The sequence below is a fragment of the Diadema setosum genome, chromosome 2, assembly GCF_964275005.1.
Source record: "Diadema setosum chromosome 2, eeDiaSeto1, whole genome shotgun sequence".
Classification (NCBI taxonomy): domain Eukaryota; kingdom Metazoa; phylum Echinodermata; class Echinoidea; order Diadematoida; family Diadematidae; genus Diadema; species Diadema setosum.
This window is the reverse complement of record NC_092686.1, coordinates 14,056,688-14,062,549: the sequence shown is the minus strand read 5'-3', so window position 1 is coordinate 14,062,549 and position 5,862 is coordinate 14,056,688. Positions and strand designations below refer to the sequence as shown.

The window sequence follows — 5,862 nt, the reverse complement described above, 5'->3', positions numbered from 1 at the left end:
ACGTCCAGCCCGCATCGCTATATAACGCGACATCCTGCACTCATCAATCCCGAGCTGCTATTCAGCACGCAGCATCCCGGCACTCGGCATCACGCCACTCGCCAAACACTCGTCATTATTCGGCATCTGTCGGCGTCGTTCGTTACTGGTCAGGTCTCGGAGCCCCGCCTTCGGACCCACTCACCGTCCTCGTCCTCCAGGGTGACGCACCTGCCCGTCGTCCGCTCTCCCGCGTGTAAGACCCTTGGACACCCCAACTTTGTGAACTTCACGCGAGTGAACTGAAGGACTCGGTGGCTCGATCCGCACACCCCCCCCCCCCTTTTCCAGGTGCTATTTAACCATTTAAACTCCATGATTGTGTGTATGTCTGCCACAATGTGATTTGGTAGGATAGTAATTTTTGCAGCAATACTGTTCGTTTATGTAACCCTTTGAATTGTTCATTTTTTGTACTACTTGATTTTTATTTCATTTTGACGAGCCGGAAAGTACCGAGCTTCGTCAATAATAAACAATTTATTTCACGGAATACATTTGTGCAACGCCGCTTTTCTTCGGAGTTCATAATCTATACCATTATACCACTGTAACAGGACTTAATCTATCGTCAGCCAGACTACTCAGAGCCAAGAGCTGACACTATACACACACTTTCAAAATTCTTCATTTTTCTCAGCGAGTAAGCAGAAATTCTTTTCGGCAAAACGTGTCTTCTGGTATAACAGCCAATTTAGATTCTTTAGATCCCTACGAGCAGCTCACGGTTTTATTCAGACACCGTATTCATTTAACACATGTAATGCAAGTTTACTAAAGCTAACTGTCAACTCTGTATACAACTATACAGTGATGCCCTTTTCCCTCCTACCGAAATAGTATGATAATAGAATGCCAGACAAGAAAGGAGAACGGGGTGGTTTTCTGCAAAATAAACACGGGCTTTCATACTTCGTCGAACGGACTATAATGGTTGATATTCAGAGCATTTTTTTTTTTTCAAGCAATATACAATGGCATTTCAAAAAGAAAGATATCAATGGTATAATGGTTAACCTCATTGAAAGGTTGTTGACGGTCTCGTTAATTCACACATACCCATGCTATTGCTTTATGTGGCGAATACTTCAAAATCTCTGCGACTTTATTTAACAGCATGTATAACAGCAAAATCAACATTAAATGAAATGGCAGACGAAATTCTCGTCTAGCATATCATTTTTTAAATTGACAGAGCCTGAAACCAGATTACTTCGTTTAAAAGAATACGAACCAATTCCATTACATTCTGTGTCTCATATCATTATGACAACAGCGACGTGTATATAACTGTGAACTTCACTGGTGTAGACACATGGCTATGCCATGTATGTAGGACCTTGGTGTATTTCTTCATGATGATTTGAAGGGGTCGAACTGCAGTCATGTGATCTGTGCCCTCTTAACGAAAGCCTAGGGTTGGTTGCTTTAGCAGAAAACTCATTTTGTCGAACCTTGATCAACCTCTTGGGAGTCTCTAAGTGCTTTCTTGTTAACAGAAATATATGAATGTATGTCTGACTCTTTTACCCGTCGGTGTCTTGTTTAAAAAAACAAAAAACAAAAAACAGTTACAACCCTTACCTAAATTGTACAATATCAATAATGCATTCTCTATTTCATTTTCATATAAATTGATTTATTCAGGACAACACATACATTTTAAAAGTAAACAATCCCAGCTTTTATAATCTAAAAGGGCATGCGTTCACTTTAAGAAGATAGTGTGCTGTGGTTTAATAGTGTATGGCATGATTTGTCAACAGTTTATTGATTTGATTCTTAATGCAAATAGAGAAATGTTGCTATACTTTTTTATCTTTGATCATGTGTGTGGTTCCTTTTTTTTTGTATTGTATCATTTCATAAGTTTTGTGTGTGTTATTAAATCTCATCTCATTTAATTTTTTTTTTCTCTGCTTGAAAATGTTCCTAGAACATTTTTTCTATTGCTTTCCTTGGTGGCTTTTAGGCACTAGGATTTCTCCTGAAGCTTGCGTACAATCATCTTGTGTTGTATACAATCATCAAATTTATATTTAATTATCTGTTTCAACAGACACAGTCATACATGTGACCACCACCCGTTGAATGAAGGTATGCAACCAACTTCCAAATCTTTTTTCTTTCTACACAACTATTTAAAGAACAAGTTTCCGGGTAGAAGCGAGATTTTCGATTATGGACAGCAACCATACATAATATCCTCGAATAACCTACCTTCTAAAGTGAGCATAAGGAGACAAATATCGATTGCTTCGGTAGTTTTGTATATCTTTCTAATCTTTGGATCTCAAGAATACTTAAATTTCTTTTTTTTTTTCATCAGTAACATGGAGCAGCAAAATACAGCAATCGATTGTTTAAAATTGATGTTCGTATCTACAAGATACAAGACACGTGACCAAACAAGACCTTAGTGAATCTTTCTTTCGATGTGATACCCCTCCACCGACGACGGATTGGAATATATAAATGAATAGATAAATATATATATATATATATATATATATATATATATATATATGAAGAATTTGTTTGCAAAAACCGATAAGTCCATATTTGTCAAATGGAGATATTTGCGATTAAATGTCAAGAAATATAAAGAGAATAATAAGAAAATTTTTGCTTCTTTTGACCATAACTTCAAAAATATACCTTTATATGTAGTGACCAATATATCATTTAAAAGGTATTATTTTGTACTTTATGACAGAGACCGTACTTCAAAATCTTCAAAAATGGACTTATCGGTTTTTGCAAACAAACTCTTCATATATATACATATATACATATATATATGTATATATATATATATATACATGTATATATATAATGTGTGTGTGGTTAATATGATATAATTAGGCCATTATCTTTGGTTATACAGTGTATTTAGCTGTATCCATAGGACCAATGGGAATAGAGGGAACTCTGACTTGAACTTCAATACTCGCAGTACATATCGGTTTAATTCACACGTTCGCAAGTTAGCAGAAGCGTCCACACGACAAACCATTGATTCTCCTTTCTGTATACTTTTGAGATGTTGATTTTAACAATTGCTAATAATACAGTGTCATCGTGTTCTTTTCTATTTCCCTTTTCACCCTATTCGTCTCTCAAAAATTATTGTTTCCTTATGTCACTAAAGTAACATGTGACAATGGTTACCCTTAATAGATACCCAGAGTATCGGATGCTAAGAGAATTTCAATCTTCTTTTCCTTTCACCCTATTCGTTTCTAAAATAGTACTGTTTCCCTATGTTACTAAAGTAACATGTGACAATGGTTGCCCTTAATAGATAGAGTATCGGATGTTCTTCTTCATACTCTTTTCACGAAACACACTGAGAGCATAAGATAATATGAGTGTTTATACGAATGATAAGATCTCACACTTCAGCTGCTGCATATGACATGAAACAACATGCTACACAAAGAAACAAAACAGAAGTACAAGTTTTGCAGTTTACTTTCGTTTATTGATTACGTAAGTACTAAAATATCACATGATTCATAAGAAAAGTTATAATAATCAACACTGTGTGATTTTTTTTTTTTTTTGTTCACGCTGTTAGTAAGTCATAATTAATCAGGAGGAGACAAGGCATAACGGCGGTGGCGGGCTTTGCAACGCGGTTCAAGCCCAATGTGCAATGGACACGTCACCTCAGTCATTGCCCACACCATTGACGTCACGTTTGGTGAGGTCGGCATTCTGCATTTTCGACATCTACGGAGCATCATGCACTTCTCGTTTCATGATGTCTTGCAGTCGCACTACAAGAGAACAGGAGGGCAACGAGACAGATCCGAAATGTTACCGGACACTCTTCTCTTTTTCATTGAAAGACGTTGTGGTGTCATGAGAGATAAACGTCGTTGATGATGTAGCAAGATAATTATGTGCATGTGTACAAGCTGTCAAAGTGTGTGAGAGCGCTTGTGTGCGTTAAGTGAAAATTAACACGTGACAAAATCATTTCTATATCAATTGCACGACGTAGGGCAAATTCACGTGCGATAGACGTTGAATTGGTATTGCTTTTTGCCATTTTAGAAACTCAGTAGCAGATTTTCTGATTGATGTAGGTAATAGGAAAACCTGAAAATGCACAACTCTGAATAGACTGGGTGATACTACTACTACTACTACTAATAATAATGATAATAGTAATACTACTACTTCTACTACTACTAATAATGATAATAATAATAAATACATTTATGTGGCGCTTTATACTGGTGTTTCTAGCGCACTGTTGCTATTCATACAGAACAGACTGGAAGACACAACAACATTTGGACAATGCAAAACCAAAATTCAGTGATTCAGTGTTACAATCATTAATAACTGTGTGCGGCTCCAGAAAAAAAAAAATACAACTGATTGAACAAATGAGTTTTATTCAATAGATAAGGCATTCTGAATATGAAGAGGGAGTTAATTCCAAAGGGTAGAGATATCGAGAGTGCTTTCAATGCAATATCTGTAAATAGTGGAAAAGTACTTCAAACAACAATTTTGGCCACAAGTCAGGATAAAAACCCCAGTCAACACGTATTATAGGAAAATGATATGATACTATCACCTACTGCCTTTAGAGGATTCCCACTGCCGTCGAATACCTGGGGGAGCAGTTAGAGAAGAGAATCGGTGAAATGTGATTGATAATCATCAAAAGTAAGAACAGCATAGTCAGATAGTGGATATATTCACAATACAGCAAAACACTATCAAAAATGGTGCAATACCTACCTATTGGTTGCATTGTAGAATCATCAAATATACAATTCATTTCCTTCCTAGTGTTTATAGTGATGAATCTGTCACCATTTTCGATTTTTGTTTCTCCGTTTTTGTGTTTCATTATCATCACTGTAATTTTCATAATAATTCATGCTCTTTAGTCCCCAGTTGACCAGAAGGTGACAAATCATGACGGCGGTGACGGGATGTAGTACATGTAAAGGCCCTACTCGCAGTAGCAGATTTTGTGAATGATGTATTAAGAGCATAATACCCTTATTTCTTAAACCCATTGAGGACGGGCTGATCTTCCTACAACACGCTTTTCCCACCTGCCCGAGTATATTCGGGACTAAATTCTTTAACGGGTTAACATTTGATATTGCAATAACAAAACTCCCAAGAATCTGGGTGAAGATAAGGGAAACGGTTACAAAAAACCCCTGGAAATTATGTAAAAATACTTCAAACCAGAAATTGACAAGTAGACAATGCATGAAAACCTTCCAGCACGCATGTATATATGAATAATATGATAATAATAATAATAATACCAGGAATGCCCAAAAGCCGTTGAATACCTCCACGATTTCCACCTAGAGCAGAGAATTGATGAATAAAACTTTTATTAACAATCCGAAGAAAGGACAGCAAGGATAATGTGTTCATAACGCAGCAAAACACTCTTTTTAAAGAAACAACAATTTCGAGTCAACAGTTTGATTCTGCGGAAAATAGTGAGCGTTCGACGCCGTGAACGTGTCAGGCGCAGAAGACAATAACATATTTCTAATTAGCGTCGTAGATGTAAAACTCCTCGCTATACTATTATAAAACGCATTCATTATGCAAGTGTTACGCGTGACAACTGTTTGTAGTGTACCCCAATGTAGCCTATCATGCTACATTCTACACTATCTGTAATTTAGGTCAACGATATCCATGTGTCTTCTGTTAAGCTCCTCCTTGTATTTGCCAATACCTCTATTTTTCGGTCTCACGAAGACCCCAAAATTCTTCAATTTTTTAATTTCATGTTACAATAATGCTACTTGTGGATGTGTCCTAGGA

General features: G+C 36.6%; 1 long non-coding RNA gene across 1 annotated transcript; it reads right to left on the bottom strand.

Annotated features, from left to right (window-relative positions):
• Window positions 1-3,721: 3,721 nt before the first annotated feature.
• LOC140246104 (uncharacterized) lies at window positions 3,722-5,388 on the bottom strand. The gene is made up of 3 exons (XR_011902426.1): window positions 5,346-5,388; window positions 4,638-4,670; window positions 3,722-3,821 (listed from the first exon to the last, which is right to left on the bottom strand). It is a non-coding gene; the product is annotated as an uncharacterized lncRNA (long non-coding RNA).
• Between the last annotated feature and the right edge of the window lie 474 nt (window positions 5,389-5,862).